The sequence below is a fragment of the Cornus florida genome, unplaced genomic scaffold, assembly GCF_030987335.1.
Source record: "Cornus florida cultivar Cherokee Brave unplaced genomic scaffold, ASM3098733v1 CherokeeBrave_3.0.0_Hap2_Chr07, whole genome shotgun sequence".
Taxonomy (NCBI): domain Eukaryota; kingdom Viridiplantae; phylum Streptophyta; class Magnoliopsida; order Cornales; family Cornaceae; genus Cornus; species Cornus florida.
In genome coordinates this window covers 52,151,644-52,173,305 of record NW_026775577.1, presented here as the reverse complement: position 1 = coordinate 52,173,305, position 21,662 = coordinate 52,151,644, and the positions used below count along the sequence as shown (strand labels likewise).

The 21,662-nt window shown below is 30.8% G+C and overlaps 1 protein-coding gene across 1 annotated transcript in view; it reads left to right on the top strand.

Moving 5' to 3' along the window:
- The window catches only part of LOC132267672 (uncharacterized), a 36,437-nt gene extending 36,126 nt beyond the window's left edge, over nt 1-311 (top strand). The window contains exon 3 of the mRNA XM_059768798.1: nt 133-311. The gene's annotated coding sequence lies outside the window, so the exon portion shown is untranslated. The remainder of the gene's footprint in view (nt 1-132) is intronic.
- The last annotated feature ends 21,351 nt before the right edge of the window (nt 312-21,662 follow it).

Below are 21,662 nucleotides of genomic sequence, written 5' to 3'. Positions count from 1 at the left end.
ATATGTGTATGTCAAATTTTATATATGATAAGAAACTAAATAGATGAATTACTACCTTTATTTCTGCCATATGAGTTTCCATCTTGTTGATATTGGTTATATGTTCCATTTTTTTTTTCCTATTTGCCACAGGTGATTTGTCCGGTCATGCTTTGCTCTATCAACAGTGTGCTTTAAGTCATGGAAGAATTCTTAGTGTTGCCATGCAAAGCTAAATTGTTTAACTACCGCTATTGTGCCAAGGTATAAGTGTGTGCCTAAATAAACAAATAAATTCAAGTTAGTATGTGTTTTAACTATCCCCTCCCCCCCCCCCCCCCCAAAAAAATGTCTTATGATTGTATGTATTAGTTTTCTCCTCTCCCCACCAAGAAAAAGAAAAAAAAAAAAAAAAAAAAAAAAAAAAAAAAAAAAAAAAAAAAAACGTCAACATTTCTTAGTGTTCATTTCCATTCCAAGCATCTTTATTCCCTGTTGCTTACATACATTTTGTAGTGTATGTTTAAATACATTGGCTTTTTTTTACCGTATTCTTTTTCTGCTTCAGTGTGGATGAACACTCAATTATATTTGTGGCTTAAAACCATTGAGCTGGTTGAAAAGTTAAGTGTATGTGTTTTCTTTTTAATATTGTCTATGACGGTAACTGATGAACTATTTTATATTATATTTCATTGATGATTTCATCCACCATTACTAGAGTTTTTGGCATTTGTAAGAACCCAATTAAGTTAAAGCAAAGCTCAGTGGCAATATTGTTCCCATGCAGCATTGAAGGCTAACTTCAATTGAAATCCCTTATGTGATGTAAGCTTTTCACAAGGAAAGTCCACATTGAATGGTCATGTTAATTATATCAAAACCCACACAGAATGACCATTTTATATAAAAATCCTACAAGAAATGAAAGTCCCCATAATTACTTTGAAACCGTAAAGATACGGTTTTGTCACAGTTTGAGGTCCTTTAGGACCTCCATATAGAAAGCAGCCTTTGTAGTAGAGGTATTGTAGGTTATTAAAGGACAATACTTGGCTTAACTGTGAGAGAATTAACTTTAAGAGGATAGAATTTAAATCAAAGGATTAGTGAGTATTAATAAAGTGGTTTGTAGAGATTGGTAGGAGCACTCCATGTACATTGAAACAATGATATGAGGACCCCTAGTTGGTTGTAGAGAGTGATATTGTCACTCCTAGCAAACACTATAAAAGGAAAGCTTGTAGAGAAATCTTTAGGAATAGGTTGCTCTAATATATACATATACTCTCATATATATATCAATGATCTCTACCAAAGTTCTAGGGTTTCACTTGTTCATCTATTTGTTCCCACAACATGGTTGAGGGTTGTTCATCAAAGAGGTCATTCGTCAAAGAGGTCATAGGGAAGATTCTTGAAGGTAATGATTCCATTAAAGAAGGCTTAAAGCAAGGAGATTGTATAAACAAAGCTTAGAGCAATTATCTACCATTATTGTGGAGTGATATTGAGATTTACCCAAATCTCAAGGTGTAAAACTCTAGTGTTTCTATATAAGTATATATTTTTTCATCATCTCTATTCCAACAAATAGGTCTCTACACATGAACAAGTTCCTTACATACATGCTTCCAAATTTTAAAAAATTCCATTTCCCAACACCACCAAGCCTTCAGTTTCAAATTGGTTTAACCATGGCCTTTAGCAAGAGAAGTTGAGCCCTTGCATTGGTTTGGGAAAATTGTAACCAAGTCACGAGTTCAAATTTCTCCAGTTTACTCAAGCAATTTTGTGACACCTCCTAATTTCCACATATAAGTTGTCCAGACTTATATATGAAAATTAGAATATATCAATCACTTGATAATAGACAAGCATAAACTACAAGATGCAATAAATAAAGAAATAAAAGCGGATGGAAATACTAGAATCAAATAAATCTCAACATCTTTAATCCTTAAAATTCAATTTATTACAACTCAGGAATCACGTAAAACAAAAACCCCTAAATGCAAAACCAAAAAATACCATCCATAATCTCAAGAAAGACTACAAGGAATAATAATGAGTTTCTACATTGAAATAACTGAAAGAATGAATGATCACAACAAGCTAAGAAGTGTTAATTCCTTAACCCTATAGCTGAAACTGTCTGGGAGCTGAAATCAACAAAATGTGGGTTAAACCCATAAGCAAGTCCTCTCTACTACAACCCAACAGAGAATCGATAAACATATCATCTCTAACCAAAACCAATCCCATAACAAGATACTCATAAACATGTGATCAACATATATAAGCATAAAATAATAAGCAACTCAATCATGCATTGGCAAATCAACTATGCCAATAAACCAAACCACCAACCTAGGCAACTCAACCATGCCTTGGCAAATCAATTATACTAATGGGTACTAATAAAGCTACGTTGTTACTCAGTTCACAATGGTTCCATAATACATTCTACATTCACGATATGATTAGTTTATCCCTTCCCGTTACTGATTTCGGTGATGCTTAATACCTTACGCGAACTACTCTAAGGTTAAGCCAGGGGGTCAGTCTTTCTTTAAGGGCCTCCTGGCGGGGTTTAGGGTAACACTCCATAGACTAGAAAACACTAACAAAAAATTGTGCCAAAACTTCACTGTTTTGAAAAATTACCGAATTACAACATGCGAATCAGAAACATGATAACCTAAGTATTATTAATCAAAATAATAATAATACATGTGATTCTACAGTTAAAGAAAGATGATGATGATCGGGATTGATTCTAAGTTCAAGAGGATCCAAAAATAAGTTTATGTAACCTAGGATCGATCTTAGGCCACCTAATATCGATCTTAGTGTACCCCAGAATCATTGCAAGTAATAATCGAGTTATATCCAGAAAAGATCAATCGCACACCTCCTAAGATCGATCATCAAAATGCTCATGCGATCGATCGTAAAATAGCCTAGCTAAGATTGATCACAAACCCCCCCTAACGCGATCGAGGCACACAAACTAGAAAACAGGTTTGCAAGCTACGGGTTCTCAATCCAGGTTATACAATTTCCTTTAAGTTTTGTAAAGCAGAGGCAACATCAATGGTCTAAAAAAAATCTAATCATGCAATAACAACTAATCTAAAGCAGCACGAGGAATCGAAGACAAAATCAATCAATAACAACGCATGATCTTCAGATTTATGAAACTTGAAAGTAGTAAAACATTTATAAATTAATCCACAATTCTCTAGTTCAATTATTCGTGATAAAAACAGTGATTAACCTACTAATTTACATTACAAAGTGGTGAAAGGATTATAGATTCAAAGCGGAAGAGAAGAGATGAACTTGCCTTAAGAAATCGTAGGGTTCCAATCTAAGGTCGTAGTGTTCTCCGGATTCCCTTCCACAAATTGGGAGCCTAGGGTTCGTCATTGGCCTCTCTATCTCTCGCTCGTTCTCGCTCTCTTTCCCTCTCTCTGTCTCTATGCGTTATATGTATAATAATATAATCTGTATATTCTGAAATCTCGAATCGTAAAAATAAGGCTATACCAGAATATAACATAAACTAGGACCTTACCACATAAGCCCACCAAAGCCCAAATAGACATTTAAGGCTGACCCAAATAACCCATGGTCCAGTAACGTAAATCCAATAAAATTAAATGCAATAATACAAATACCCCTAAATAATTTAATAAAATAATTAAAATACATAATTAATTAATAAATAAATGAAAACACACATAACAATTAGTAAATAAATTAATTAACCCATTTAATAAATCATTTAAAATCACGGGGTATTACAAAGTTGGCCTTTGGTATTTTGGTTCCAACTTGGGTTTTATAAGGAGTGGGTATTGTCATAATTTTAATTGATTTGCAAACCTAGATGAAGTCATTTCATTCTTTTGGTTCGCTTGAAGACTCAAAGGATGTCATTTGGTGATTTTGGTTCTTTTAAATATCCAAACGACGTCGTGTGGTCTTTTAAGGTTAAAATAGGCATTTCAAAATTACAATTTTAAGCTTTTAAATTAATATTCGTATGGCAAGGGTAATGTGCTACTATCATCATTTCATACTGTAACTAATAGTTAGGTAAAGAAATTGCCTTAGATGATAATATTTGTTAATTAAGGGTGTTATTTGTTAGTTTAGAAGGTACAATGGGAGTTTTATAAATTTAGCCTTACATAAATTTACATGGGCATACTAATTTACCTCTAGATGCCATATTCACCTCAAATCTTCCACCTAATAGTGACTTTAGTCCCACTTTTTTTGTTAACTTTTAACTTGCAAAATTATGAGAATTGCCGGAATAAAAAAAGAACAAAAATTGTTGCACAACTTAAATTCCCCTTAACTCTCATGATTTGATATTTCTAGCGTATCTGCAATTTAGGCATGATTAATGATACAGAGTCCGAGGATTGAACACATCTTACTAAAATTATGACAATATGAAAAGACGTCATGATTACATCATTACTCACTCACATAAAAATTCAAACACATCAATCTTTTGGACTACTTATGATTAGCGTATATACATATTTAGGTTTTTTTTTTATTTATCTAAAAGTTAATGTATTAGCTGTCAATTTAATTGTATAGTTTACTTAAATTGGTCTATTATGTATAACAAGATATATGAAAGTAATAATCTTTTCAGCAGTTTGTCAATTTGGAATCAGAGATTCAGAATAAAAAGAAAGGAATTTTGCTGTTTTGGTTTTTCCTTTTGTAACCCTAATTCTAAAGACCTGTAACAGCGGTCATCTATCTTCTTTGTGTTAGTGCTGTTTGTTTGTCTTCAATACCTCTTAGCCATGATCCATGGCGGAACCACTGATTCTTCCTCTCTAACCGAGATTTCATCTGATAGTAAGAAGTCCTCCGCGATGACTATTCATGAAATTTTTTCTCCCGTTCCTATTAAATTGGTTGGTGGTATTATGCCTTTCCTTATATAATTCTTCTCTCTTTACAAATCTTATCTCTCTAGATTTATCTCCAATACATCCATGGCTTCCACCAATAATGGCTGACGGCTGTAACGAACTACCCACCGGGCCACCGGCAACCCAGTGTCCTTCTCCTTACCACCATCAATTACGACCATCAGTTTCGCATCCACCGCCACCACTTTTCCTCTTCCGCCTCATCGCCGGTGTCGCCATTGCCACACTTCCAATATCAGCTGTAAATAGTCAAAGGACTTATGATGTTGAAAAGCTCCCCCCAAACACTATATATAAGGTTTTTTTTTTTTTTTTTTTTTTTCTCATTATCTATATTCCAAAAAAAAAGTTCTGCCTCTGTTTTTTTAGTGTCCACTTCCATTCCAGGCTTCGACTTCTTCCCTGTTGCTTATATACGTTTTGCAATGTTTGCGGTACATTGGCTTTGCTTTTTACCGTGTTCCTTTTTGCTCAAGTGTGAATGAACATTCTGTATGTGTGTGTGTTTTTTTCTTTTGTAAATCTTAAAATATATTTCATAGATTATTTCATCCACCTTTACTAGACTTCATGGGTTTGTTAGAGCCCACACAAAATGACTATTTTACATAAAAATCATACATGAAATTTGTTACTTGTTAACTTTAAGAGGTTAGAATTTACATTAATTGCAGGGACGGACCTACATTGACATGAGGAGGGCAATTGGCCCTTCTGAATTTTTTTTTTTTTTATTATTAATATACCCTACTAATTTGCTCTTTTTCAACTATATATCCCTAAAATATTACTATTGACCCCCTGAAATTATTAAAAGATTTCATTATTGCCCCCTTACCTTATTTTGTGGGTCCGTCCCTGATTAAGAGAGTATTAATCAAAGGCTAAAAAGAAATTGTTTTGAATTCCAATATTTACAAATTAATTTGAATTCTCTAGTTCAGGTATAGTTAGTGAGTTTCCATACCAAGCTATGAGGACTTGGACAAGAGGATTATAGTGTTGCCTGTACGGATAAACTAGACTTTGGGGGTGTGGTTTGCTCTTTTTAATATCTAATTGTAAGTATAGTTTTAATTTCATTTAGGGTAAAGGACAATAAACCCCCATGAACTATCAATAAATAACACAAAATCCCCCTAAATTAAGTAGTGCTCCTGAACTATCTAAAACGTGCAATTTAAGGATAATTTTAAAATTCACCGTCACCAGAGATCACCGGATATGTTAGATTAATTCTCCAATGACTTAATTTGATATTTTTTTAGCACACATGGCCATCCTATTCAATAATTATATATGCTTTCATTTTCTGAATTCTAATTACTTCGTGTAACAGCTTCACCACTCGAGTAAGCGTGACTAGCACCATACAATGGTTTTATTAGCATTTGTTTGCTAAACAATTTACTTTCTCCGAACTTAAATTACACCACTTAATTTATGAATCTCTAAACTCCTTTTATCTTTCTTGATTGTCCTTAAATATACACTTATAAAACCGTCAAATTTTGTAGACCACCATTACAATATATAATCTCCAGTTGACCCAAATTTGAAGAACCGATGCAACAGTGTGTGTAATATATATATATATATATATATATATATATATATATATACATAAAGAGAGAGAGAAAGAACAGAGTATATAAATACACAAATGTATAGAGGGACAAGTGCAGAAAACACCCCTAGAATATATTTCGCGTAACACTTTTTTCCCTAGCTATTTGAAAACGTGTGCAAAAAACACGTCTAATCTTTTCACATTGTACAAAAATACCCCTCAATAAAACATCTGACATAAATTAGTGCTGTAATATTTGTTTTGCACTTTTAGGGCATGTTTGGTGTGGTGGAATGAATTGGAATGGAATGAGAATGGAGGTGGGAATGGAATGAGAATGGAATGGAATGAGAACACCGTTTGGTTGTAAATATGAAATGTGTAAAAATGGAATCTCATTCTCATTCCTATGTTTGGTAAAAAAGTTAGAATATAATGAATTTATATTGTTTCTTTAAATTACATTTTATTATTAGTAAAAAAAATTAACTAAAAAAATTAATTTGCAAAAATAAAAGGAAAAGAGATAATAGAGAGAGAAAAATAAACGAGATAGAAAGAGGGGGAACAAACAGCATATATATATATATTATATTTTATGTAGTGTGTGTATGCGTGAATTATCTCTTTAAATTATTTTATTATTTTATTAATTCTTAGTGGGAATGGAATGGTCATTCCACCTCTCAAGAAGTGGAATGGGCATTCCACCTTTTTGATGGAATGGGCATTCTCAAGGAATGGTCATTCCACTTTTAATGTGACACACCAAATAAAAGAATGAAAACAAATGTATTCCATTCCACCTTCATTTGATTCCATTCACTCACACCAAACATAGCCTTACTCTTCTGATAATGTCCAAGAGGGTATATATGCTACTAATCTCATAAGGGTGTTTAGGGATGGCAATAGGACGGATTGGGGCAGGTTTCTCATTCCTCATCCCCATCCCTGTTTAAATTTAACACCCCCAAAACCACCTCATAACCGATTATTTTTTTACCCCTAATCCCCATAACCGCCCCCGCCCCGCCTTAGAAGATAAGAATGAGTAGGGTTTATTTAGAAGTGTATATATAATATAATATGATATATATATATATATATATATATATATATATAATATGTTAAATCAGTAACTACAATAACATGGTAGGAGTTAATAGGAGTAGTTCCATATGTAATCGGGGCAGTTGTGGGGCAGGAGTACCCTCCCCCACCCCAAATTCAGCAGGTTTTTTTCCCAACCCCATTTAAATAAATAGTTCTCCAAACTCGCTTTAAACGGGGCCGGGGTGGGGCGATTCCCCACCGAGTTGGGGTAAATTGCCATTCCTAGATGTTATGTGCGTATTACTTTATATATATGCTTTTTTAATTTTTTTCTCTATATATATCTCTAAACTTTTTTTTTATATGTATATTTTGAGAATTTGTAAAATAATGATTTGAATTTTTTAAGATTTCAGTGTACTGTTTTCTTTTTTTTTTTTTTTTCCTTTAATTCTTTTTTCGTACCAACAATGTTAAAATATATATATATATATATATATATATATATATATATATATAAGTGTGCACTGGTTTTCGAAGTTTGGAGCAGATTTCTTTTCTTTAATTTACACTTTATTTTCGTTTTTTATTTTCTATTTTTATTTTTATTTTTACTTGTCCATTGTCGACGTCCTCTAATAGTCTTTTTTTTTTTTGTCATTTTACATAATTATTTATTTTATATATTTTATAAAATGGTTTAGTAAGAGTAAGTTAGTCAACTTAGGGTTTGAATTGATCAGAGGGACCTATTTGCACCAAATTGAAACTTTATGGATGTTTTTACACGTGAAGGACATCCTCCAATAATGCCATTTTCGGTAGTTGTAGAAGTAATCGAACATCTCCACCATCCACAGAAGATCCGAAGTTCTTCGGACCCAAGCTCACTTGACCCGACTCCTCCTCCTCCTCCTCCACAGCCCCAGAATTACATGTTTATTGTTCACCCTTGTTTTGGTTCCATTTGGTTATAACCGTTTTCATATTTTTCTTCATCATTTAATTTGGTAATCAATGATAATAAAATAAAGTCAATATATAAAGTAAATAAATAAAAGTATTTGGTAACATTAGATTGTTTAAATTTTAACATTAGAGTATTTAATTTTTCAAATCTTTAAAAAAAACAAAAATAATAGAATTGACGACTTATTCAACCTGATTTTCAAATCGATCGGTTAGTTAGAAACATAACCAATTCAAGTACGTTCGGTTTTTTTTTTTTTTTTTTTTTTTTGTAACCGGCTATTATAAATTAATCATACATTAAAAAAAAAAAAAATTAATTAATTTTAGGTTAGATTGTTGAACTTAAAAAATTAATTTTAGGTTAGAATGTTGAACTTGTTTATGTGTACGACGTAACTCTACTTAAATTCATAATTGTTTCCTTTTTTTTTTAAGATTTTTTCTTTTCAAAGGCAAGAGGTAAAAGAAAGGAAGACTTCTTATATTTTGATTTAAAAAACGAGCCAAAGTCACAACACCCAATAATTGCACCTTTACTGCTAAAATCACAAGATAAACTTGCATGATTTTCATTCCTTGACAAAATAATATATCAAAACCCAGTCAGCAGTTCAAAAAAACAAGAGAGCATAAATTAACTAGGCACTAAACATCCACCACCATGTGGGCTTGGGCTTGGGCTTGGGCTTGGGCTTATGTTTTCTTTTCTTTCCCAAATACCCACCAAACATACCCTGTACGGTTGTAACACCTCCTACACCACCGCATCCACCACCATGTGGGTTTGGGCTTGGACTTGGCCTTGGGCTGGGCTTATATTTTCTTTGTATCTTTGTAGCGTGGATTTTGCTTGGGCCACTCATGTGGACTTTTATATTATTTTCTTTTCTTGTGGCCCATTATCTTCTGTATTGGCCGGGGGAATGTTCCCAGTATTTCTATAATGCTACGTTTGGTGTGCAGAAATAGAATAGAATGGAATGTTCATTCCAACTATTAATTTGTTTGGTATGCAATTTAAAGTGCAAATGACCATTCCATTGGAATAAAAATTCATTAGACAATGTAAGTGCAGTTTTTTATACCCGAACACTTGAGAATAAATCAAAAGAAATTAAGAACAAGAGGGTGGAGACAATAGACAATTTTAACAAGAAAGAACAGTGTTTTTGGAATTCCATCCTCCCGTTCGGATGTAAAAACTGCACCCATGCACAACTAAAAACCTATAAATGGCCAAGAAGCCATTCCCAAATAAATTTTTTCAAAAAACTAACCTTCCAAAAAATTTGTCATGTCCACCACCACCCCACCGCCAAAAAAACAAAAAAAAAAAATTATGACAATTGATACCTGTGAGTGGAATATGTGGACCATATTATTTTGAAAAATTGGAATCCATGGCTGCATAAAGTAGCTTTATAAAGTTGACGGCAGACAATTGATATCTGTGAGTGGGATATGTGGACCATATTATTTTGACAATGTGAAACCCATGGCTCCATAAAGTAGCTTTATAAAGTTGATGGCAGATAGTTATAAATTCGAACCCATGGACCATACCTCTTTCATGAATTATTGATTGTGTACTATTTATTGGAGAAAAAAAATTACTGATTGTGTACTAAGCATTAACAAAAAAATAACTGATGGTGTAATAAGCATGAACAAAAACACACTAAAACATGCCCACCCAAACACACCCTTATATACATAAACTTTCAGCCACCAGCATTCCTTGACCCTTTTTTATTGGTTGTGTATTAATAAGAATAACGAGATATTTGGTTTTTTTTTTTTTTTTAACTGAATTTACATAAAATAATTCTTAAAAACTATTAACCAATTTTATTTTTATACAATTTTCAAAAAACAAAAAATGTTAATTACAACCCATATAATTACTATAAAGGTCATACAAATCCCGTGGTGATTTTGTATTAGAAGAGTGCTAAGAGCATTTCCAACCGTATGTTAAAATATATTTTTGTGTAAAATATACATGGTTACGTATGATATATAAATTTTTTTTATTTCCAACAGTCTATTAAGATGCACTGTCATGTCACTAATGTGTAAAATTATTGTGTATTTCAAACAATCTTTTTATACAGCCACACAGTATATTTTCTTTTTTCTCCCTCTTTCTTATTCCATTACTGAATCAACCTTATATTAAATAGGCTTGTAAAAATTATGTCAGGTCCAGGCATGACACTGGTTGGTTGTTATTGGGGCATATATTTTTACACAAAGGTATAAACACAACCGTTGGAGCTAAAAATAAATAATCAAATTTTTTTTTATGTAAATCTATTATGACAAATCTCCAACCGTTGTGTGTGTGTGTATGTGTGTGTGTGTGTGTGTGTATATATATATAAATCTGATGTGTCTTTATAGATTTACCAAAAAAAAAATTTGAATTATTTAATTTTAATTACAGCTATTGTTTTATACATTTTTTGTAAAAATGTATCCCCAAATAACAACTAATCAATATCATGTCTGGACCCACATAATTTTTACAAACCTACTTAATATATGATTGATTCCTTAATGGAATGAGAAAGAGGAAGTAAAAAGGAAATATACTGATGTGATTGTGTAAAAAGATTGTGTAAAATACATAATAATTTTACAAATTAGTGATATGGCAGTGTATCTTAACAAACTGCTGGAGATAAAAAAAAATTTACACATCATATGTGGCGATGCATATTTTATACAAACGAGTATTTTAACAGAGTGCTGGGGATGCTCAAGCGTGGGCCTAACCTACTTTTTTTTTTTTTTTTTTCAGGTATTCGTCAGTTCCAAGCATAGAGATTGTTCGTGCTAAGCAGAGACAGTCACTCATTCTTCTGATGACATTTATCCATCTAAGCCGTCTCGTGATCCATTCTATTCGTATGAACTAATGTCTTACTAGTTCGAAATAGATTAAATTAAGCTGAGCCGAAGGCTCCATTTCCAGATGCTTTAAAATGATCCATTTATCTTGAAAAATAAAAGACCAAAGCAAATGAAATAATTGAAATATTTAGACAAATGAAGATTAATCTTCCACTCATTTTATTATTATTATTATTAAATCCTGGAATAACACGTATATTATATATTAATATAGGAGAGGACGATAATGTTTTTAGTGACTAGTTGCTCACTTGGTCTCTTAATTGATCACAATTACTATAATTGTAAGTTCATTTATCTTTATGGAAATTATATATATATATATATATATATATATATATATATATATATAGTTTGGACATCCAAATTCCACCAAAATTTCTTTAGAGAATGTCCCATTTCATTTTAATTCTCAAAGGACTTAATTTGATTTTCTGAATTCTAGTTACTTCATATAACAACATAACCACTTGAGTAAGCATGACTATGCACAATGCAATGATTTTATTATCATTTGCTTGTTAAATAGTTTACTTTCTCCCAATTTAAATTACACCATTAAACTCATGAATTTCTAAACTCCTTTATCTTTCTTCATTGTCACCCAAATTTGAAGAAGTGATATAGCAAACGTGTGTAATAAATATATATATATATATATATATATATATATAGAGAGAGAGAGAGAGAGAGAGAGAGAGCAGAGTATATAAAATTACACACGCACAAATGTATAGACTACCTTGTAGACATTGGGATTGGGGGCCAGTAATGAAGGTACTTGTAGAAGAAATCGAACATCTCCACTATCCATAGAAGATCCGAAGCTATTCTGATCCAAGCTTACCTGACCCGACTCCTCCACTTCAGTCCAAGTACTACATGTTTATTGTTCACCCTTATTTTGGTTTTTATTAATTCTTGTAGAGGTTGATGACACAAAAGGCTTGCATGAAAGGTATTTATTTATTACTATCTCCGTCCCATAATAGTCGTCTTCTTTAAAAAATTTGACTAACAATTTTTGTGAGTCAAAATTATCAAAGTAGACATCTAATATGGGATATAGATAGTATATAAGTATATAAAAAGAATATAACTAAAAATGATCTCAAATGACTGAAAAATAAAAAAGTAATAGTGAGTCCAAATTTTTGAATTGGACAACTAATATGGGACGAGGGAATATTGTTGTTCTTTTCGTTGCTTATAATCCTTCACTGCTCATCAACTTTGTTTAATCAATTATTATTATTATTTTTAATTTAAATTTGTTTCTTTGAGTAGATCACACACACATCACAATTATCAATTATGGAAAATTAGATATTCAACTTTTTAATTGAAAAATAGATGAAATGCCACTAAAGGTAAATTCTAAATATTTATTATTTTCTATATAATTATTGGAAGGAAATTAATTACTTGATAATATGAATACCCAAGATTAATGAACAATCTGACATATGCAATAGTAAAATTAATTAACCCAAGACTGATTCAAGAATATAACGGTGAAAGAACAAGAATTGAACAAGACTTGGAATAGAATAAATAAATGTAAGTTTTCTTTCATCCATATGAGATCACATTATAATATATATATAATCATAGGAAGTTACCTAATCTTGTTTTCTTTTGAAAAATAAATGGACTTTATACAAGTTGTCATATAAAATTAAATTTATTTCTTTACTCATTGGGACACATTAGTTGAATTGTCCCATCTTGACGAGTACTTAATATCCTAAATAACATTTAATTTTATACCACTTGTCCTATAAAAATTAATTTGTTCCATCTTAAGGACCTCAATTAACAATGATAAATTTATGGGGAAGAGAGCCTTTGGGTTCGCAATAGCTAAGAGTGATTATTCTACTTGGACCCAGATCAATGCCATCCATAAAACTGATATAGAATAATTATAGCCGTCAACCATCAGTTTCTGTTTTCTTTCTTTTCTAATATAATAATATTATTTTTAGCTGCAGTTCATTATCTTTAGTTTAATTCAATAAGTCTTGGAGAAATGGTTTATATCTAATAATGTTACAAACACAAATTATCTTTAGTTTTTTAAAAAATAAAAAATGCAGACCATAAACTCAAGCCAGACCCAAAATATTTTTATTTTATTTTTTATTTTTTGGAGCAGGTATGTTTACAATTACTAAAAATAAGACATATAAAATCAAATTATAAAAAAATGAGTGAGAGCATTTGCCCATGCTGGTTTTACCTTTGTTTATTTTTTTTTATTTTTCTTTCTTTTTATGCCACAATTGCAAAATACGACTTTAATGCCATTATATTTACATCGAGGGGTTAGCAAAATGCGTGTCACAAATGGGTGCAGATTTAATAGCTGAGAAATTAATAGGTAATCTTGAGATTATTGGTTTTGAGTTAATAATGTATGACACATAAATAATTGTGTCAGTATAATGAGTTTGTGGGTCACCATGTAATTAGTTCTAATAGTCAAATCTCGTGGCTCCACTACCTTAAAAAACACACCCTTTTTTTTTTTTTTTTTGACAACCCTTCTTTCTTTTTCTTTTTATAAATTTTTTTTTCCTCCATACTGATTTTATTTTTTTTTTTTTGTGATGGCAAGGAACGAACTCCCACAATGTTGTTGGGAGACTAGAATTATCCACCTTTCAATGCTAATACCTATGTGATAGAAAAATCTTTCTCCTACTCTTACTGATAGGATATAATAAGATTTGCCAATGAAAATTAGTGCTTAGATTAAAAGATTTATGAGTGGGGTTTATGAAGGGAGAGTGAACTAGAGAACTAGTTGGAGGGAACCAAGATCTTAAACTACCAAAGTAAGTAGTAATAAATTTTATGAACCAAACAATAATTACACAAATTTAAATATTGATGGTTATGGCTAAGCATTCAATTTGTCAAATTAGTTTTTAGTTAATATTCTGACTCATTAGAGAAACCATCATTTAAGTGTTTAATTTGTATAGTTGATCATGTAAATATGTAGTTGGTGATTAACATGTTTCTCGAAAATTTAAGAATAATTAATTTAGTGTTCATTTTATAATTTTCATAACAATTCTGATTCCGTAACTCTTTGAGAGAAAAATGGTTTATACCTAACAAAGTTACAAACTCAAATTATCTAAAGTTTAGTTTTTTTTAAATAAAAAATGCATACCATAAAAGTCATAAAAAATTAAGACCCAAAAGATTATTATTTTTTATTTTTTATTGAGAGCAGGTGTGTTTGCAATTACTAAAAATAATACATAAAAAATCAAATCATAAAAAATTGAGTGAGAGCATTTGCCCTGCAGTTTCTCTCTCTCTCTCTCTCTCTCTCTTTATGCAACATTTGCAAAATAGAATATAGTACGAGTTTTATTGCCATTATATTTACAATGTACAGCAGTTGCAAATGACTTTTTCTATGTCACATTTGCAATCTAGTTGGATGTTTTAATTGTTGGGAAACGTGCAAGTTTTAAAAATTTTTCGAGGGATTTAAATTCATAAATCTTGATTCATCACATAGAGACAAGTTTTATGCAAAAATATTAATATGATGTATCATTCAATTAATGGATTGAATACTTACATCAAAGGTCTGAGTAAACCTTTAAAACTTTCCTCTAAAGTGAATGTTCTCACTTATTGTAAATCCCTTAGCAAGATGCCTTCTCCTTGAATCTCCATCTTCTTGGTAATTATTTTGCCTTTAGGAATCACTCATAAGCCTCCATGAATTACCTTGGAAAACTAGGCTTGTGGGAGCCTCCATTAGATGAGACCATAAACCCTAATTTTCTAAAGAGAGAAAATAAATTCCTTTTTCCTTCTCATTAAAAATCACCACCTAAAATATACATAGACCATGTATATTTATAGGCAACATAAAAATAAAGAAAAGGAAACAACAAATCCTTCTCCATCTCTAATTCATATGTCTCAAATCTAATATGATTCCAATATCAAGTTGGGCTATGAGTGAGAATCCATTGGGCCTATTATTTTATTGGCTGCAATGAATTAATAATTGGCCCGGTCCATGGACCCAATTCAATTAATTCATAAATTAATTTTTACTCCACTAAAAGAAATTAATTGAACTCCAATTAAATAATAAATAACCTCTAAGTCAATATTGCACTTTGACCCCTCTATGCATAATTAGTTATCGGATAAATAAAGCCATCAATCCGACTACTTAATTAATATATCTATTTTGGTACCTCTGATTATTTCTGGCTCGATCACAATAAAACATTTGTTTGACAAAAATAATAATTTAAATAAATAAATATATAATAAATCATTTTGTCTAAAAACACACGAAGGCCTTCGAATTTACTTTGTGATCAACCATAATCAATACAAAATAAATACAAGTAGCAATGATGCAAATATTGAAAATATAACCCTCTAACTATTAATTACATAACTACCCAAAGTGTCGGTCTAAGGATCCCGAAGAATCCGCCAAACAAATCAAAGTAATTATTAATTAATAAAAGAGTCTATATTTTTCTCATGCTTAAGAGTCAAATGCCATGACGGTGATAGGGAGTAATTGCATACGACGGCTCTCGCAATATATCTCAACCTAACGCGGATCCAGTTCAAGTCTTAATTAATTATGAGTCCATCCATAATTACCGACTATGAACAATTTATAATTACTATTTATATGTCATGCATTGATTGCCATCACATACATATATATAAATATTTCTTGTAATTACATGGACACTATCAATTTCATAGTGAATCGAAACATAATACATTGAATTCACCAATTATATAAATCATAAATATTTCAGATATGTCAGGAACATATGTCACTATAATCCAGATAGGAATTTGCTATGCCAGGGCATATAAATCCCAACATTAATGACACTATATCTACTTTGTACATTAGTTGGAAATAGGTCCTTAAATACTTTACAAAAGTTGATGATACATGAACATTTTCCAAGTCATGTGTGAATATCATAGAATTGTCAATTGTTTGGTTAAGTGCTAACCAATTATACTTTCAAATGACCATAATTTATTTTTGCGTGAAATTGGCTGAATGTGAGTCACACGTAGGTGCGAGTCATAATCCAATCACTTTAAAAAGTATTTATTTATATATTTATTTTTACAACGGTTTGTTTTCATATTTTGGAATTTTTTTTTTTTTTTTTTTTTTTTTTTTCAAATAGCACTTTGATTCATGTTTTGCTGTATTAATCAATACGCAACATATCGATCAGTTCGTAACCGTTTTTCAAAGTTTCAATACCGTTACACATTTGGCTGATTTAACCAATTTATACCGATATTCGTCTGAATCTGTTACATCACGACCATGACCGATACCATAAATGCAAACCATGCTTCAATTCTTTTTTTTTTTTTTGGACTGAACAATTATTTTTTCCCTTCTTCTTTACACTGTGAATTTTTTTTTTTTTTTAAACTTAAAAAAGAAAAAAAAAATTAATGAGCCCTTTGCCTTTTGATTTATTTATTTTAAATTTGTCAACAAATATATAAGAATATAGCTATTTTTTATAATCATTGGAAAATTAATCCAACGATTATAGAAATTCCAAACAAAAGAAGATTGGAAAAAAATGGTTATAGTTTTTGAGGAAAAAAAGTGGAGTGGTGTAAAAGTGTGTCTGCTGGGGAATAAAATACATTATCTTTTCGTGTGTGTATATAAAAAATTTGGGCCGGTACGTCCATGGAGAAGTGAAGGATGAAAACGAAGGGTCATTGATTGGTAGGGAGAGCTAATAATACAATGAATTATTGAGAGCAAGATGATAGCATGACAGGTGGGGAAAAAAAATATTTAGATTATATATAATATAATCTAAATATTATATATATATATATATATATATATATATATATATATAAGTAAAATTAGTGAATAAAATAGCAAAAAAAAATTGCCTCCACTAAAATCATAATAGATCTATGCTACAAGCACACACAAACCTTTATAACTATACACACATATATATAGCATGCAAGAACTGTTGGAATTTATATATATATATTTAAATAATAAAATTATTTTATGATCCTATGTACTACGTTTTCTAAAATAGGATTGATACTTGATGGATTGGGTTGTACTTTTCAATTTGGTGGTATAATTGGGAGTATGGTTTTTTATACCGTTGGATTGTGGTTTTCCAACTTATTTAGTGTGGTTTAATTCTAACCATTGATATCTAAGTTTCCATGATAGGAAGGGAAACTTAGATATGCTTGTTTGTAGAGAAGCCGTCCCCCCATGTTGTTGTTATATATAGGGGTTTTAAAACCCTTATTCCCTATCGTATCGACAACTTTCAGAAGGGGGTAAAGCGCTCTATTTTCAGATCTCTCAAAGGGCGATAAGGAATTATCAAAAGTATCAAAAAGTTTAATTTTCTAATCAGGTATGATATTAAAACCTCTCTTTAATTTATGATCAATTTTGATTTTTACATGTTATTTATTTTTTAAACCTAACAATTGGTATCAGAGTGAAGTTAGGGTTTGTAGAAATCAAAATATGTAATTGATTTATATTTTTTAAATAAATAAAGTAGTGCACAAATTGCTATCAGTTTGTTTCGTGATCAAATTGCATGCACGCTAAATGAGAGTTTTGTATGAATTTGTTATGCAATTTAATCACTTTGTCTTTAATCAGTAAACGAGATTTTGTTTTACATGAATTGTTATGCAATCAAGCTGTTTGTCTCCTTTATAAGTTTACACGCCGAACAAGGAATAAAACAACAATTAATGAATTTGCTCAACTCCCCAGAATCTGACTCTATAGAACATGAATATACTTGACGCTTTGAGACAGAACAATTAAATTGGACTGTGTTATATCCTTGTTGAAGAGAAATTATCTAAAAGTTCAAGCTCTATTTATCACTACTACTTGAATTGGACTACTAATTGTACAAAGCCAATTCATATTGATGAAACTTATTTAGACATCATAATCAATGAGTATATTAGATTGTTTCATGTCAATAGAAGTTATATGTTTCAGTTCCAGAGGGAATTCAAGGCATAACAGATTTGCTAAAATTCTGTTTACTTCATATATTTGGAGGATGTGGTGGAATAGGAATCAGGTAAGTTTTGGTGTATTAAAATAATATTTTATAATTACATACATCAATCTTGTAATATATATATATATATGATTGTAGGGTATGAAAACAAAACTATTGAGATGTAAACTCTAGGTCACAGTTTTGTCTTTTCTTAAAAACTAAGTATTATAAAATTATTTAATAACTTGCTAATTTAATGCTTCTTGCGTGCAATTGTATATGTACAATTACAATTGCATTTTACTATTGAAATTTATTATTTTATTATATTAATTTCAATTGTAAAATTCAAAAGTTTTGATTAATTTTGAATTATATATACTTGGATATACTTGGATATGCTGGTATGATGTATATATATCAAGGTTGTTTTTTTAAAAACTAAAGTACAGTGATATTGAGAATTTTAATTCATGTTATATTACCTGTATCAGTGACCTTTGAGTGTGACACGAGGTTGTGTGCCTATTTAGTCACATTGAGTAATTAATGATACTTGTTCAATTTTAAATTGAAAACTTGTGGGAGCTTGAGTGCCATAAGTAAGTATTATTAACCTAATTAACTTAAAGATTCAAAGTACTTTAAATTATTTGTCGGATATATAATATACATGCATCACGGTTTAGTTATTTTATTTTTATTAAAGTATATATAGAATTGAGATTTTTAAATCTTAATTGATGTGCATGTTATTATTATATTATGCACTGTAATTTCTTAAGATGTATGAGAAGGCTTTATTTTATTTGTATTAAAGCCATTTATATTACAGTGAAATTAAATGTTCCATAATTTTGGGTTTGGCTTATGTGCACTAAATAAATATGAACATAAATAAAATGGAACATCTACAGTTTAGGTCTTTCCTCGGGGTTTAGGAAGATCGGTAAAGTGACCGTTTCAAAGGTAATAACTAAAGTGGGTGATGCTTGCCAAAAGGTGACACGCTCACGGAAGCTATTATTTCTTTTTTTTTTAATTTTTTTTAAAACATTGGTCTTATTGAGGTCTCACAGTGCATTTACCTACATGAAGGCATTAGTTCTGCCAAAAGGTGATCAATGTCTTAGTGTGGGATAAGTGAGTAGAATATTTGAGAGTGTTTGGATTATAATTAAATAACCCTCTTGCCAAAAGGTAGTGGAAGTGTTTAGCAATAATTTAAGTATAATCAAATAGGTCTATGTGCGATTTGATCGCAGGTTTGGGGGTAAAATAAAATCTAAAATTCTGCTAAAAGGTGATTTTTAGATGGCATTTTATTTGTTCCCGCGGGGTGGATGGTTTTGCACATAGTAAAACACTCTGATAAATTCGGCTTAAAACCCCAAGCATGAATTAAAGTTATAATCCCTAAAGTTGAGATATATTACTATATGTTGTTTATGTGATGTTATTCAATATAACATTTATCCAGGTTACAGACGCTTCCGCAATTTAAAGATATCTTATAAGGATTAAACCATTAAATGGTTAAAATTATACTGCCTAGAAGACAGGTTTTGATATTATATTGGATTTCTTGGACTACGTGTCTTTTGTTTTAGAAAGAAACCCATATGCCCAGTGCATTGTCTTCTTAGGTAGAAAAGTTGTTGCATTTTTTTAAGTGAACTACAGGTAATACCATGCCATTAGATTAATTTATACTTCTATTGGTGATACTATTCAGGGTGGTATTCTAGTTTTGATACTGCCAAGAAGCTTCTTGATTTGATCAAGAAAGAGTTAATAGGTATTAAGAAGTAACTACAATACTATTATCTGACATGGATTATGTTAGTGAGATATGATGGTAATGGTTCAGTGAGGGAGTACATCTATAAGATGTGCAAGATGGTTAATGATCTGAGGTAGTAGAGAATCATATTTGCTAATAAGTTAATTAGTCCACATGGTGATCTATTCTCTGCTTAGGATTTTCCAGCTTTTCAAGGTGAATTATAATTCACAAGAAGTTAAATATGGCATTAACCAGCTGTTAGCATTTTGTGTTATTGAATAGAAACGACTCAAGGGTGTTAAAATTGAGTCAGCTTATCTTACGGTGATAGTAAGAATAGTTTCATGAAGAAACTAGGCGGCAAGAAAGTGAATAGGCTAAATAAAATAAAAACATTGATCATGAAATGATAAATGTTGATCCTGTAGAAATAAAAGGACATCAAAAGAAAAGGTTATTGTGGTGAAAAGAAAACAAAGCAAGAAAGAAAATTGCCATATTAATATTTGAGCCTAACTTGGTAAAAATATAGGTATAAACATAGTGGATGGATTAGGGTGTGATCTTACTTGCTTCTTGTTTTTCAATTGACTCGATACCATCCGAATAAAATCGTGTTTTGGTCAGAGAGGATTCATCTATGTTATGCATAGGATATTGGGGAATGTCTCTCAAAAGAGATTTGAACTTTTGGTCAAGGATGAGATTATTAGGCCACAAATTTTATGCGTTGGTTGTGTCAAAGGACAAATGCTAAGAAACGCAATTTTGAGGCTAGTCGGTCATTTGGTTTTTAGACTATATTTATACCGACATTTATGATCCATTTCTTATTGTAACTCGTTTGCAGCAAAGGTATTTCATTGTCTTCATTGATTAGTTCTCAAGGTATGATTGTGTACTTAATCCACCAGAAGTCCGAAGCACTTAATGTGTATAAAATCTACTAGACTAAAGTTGAAAGTAGTTGGTATAAAAATTATGGTTTTAAGATCAGACTAAGGTAGTGAGTTTTAATAGGAAAATGATAAGGAGGGTGTAAATAGTAGTATTTTCAATACATACTTAAAGAGTATGGCATTGTGCCACAATACACCATTTCTAGTTTTCCTGAACAAAATAAAGTTGCAGAAAATAGAAAGTGTAGGGATATCTTATAGAGACATAGTTATATAATGCAGATATTAAGGAGCTTAATACTTATATTACCAATGATTATTTTATTAGACATCTTGAAAGATTAAAGAATTCGAGATTTTACTGTCCTGTAGACCTATGGAGATTATTGGAATATGTCATGCATATTTAATGAGAGTGGTGAATCCAGTGAGAGTTTAAAATAT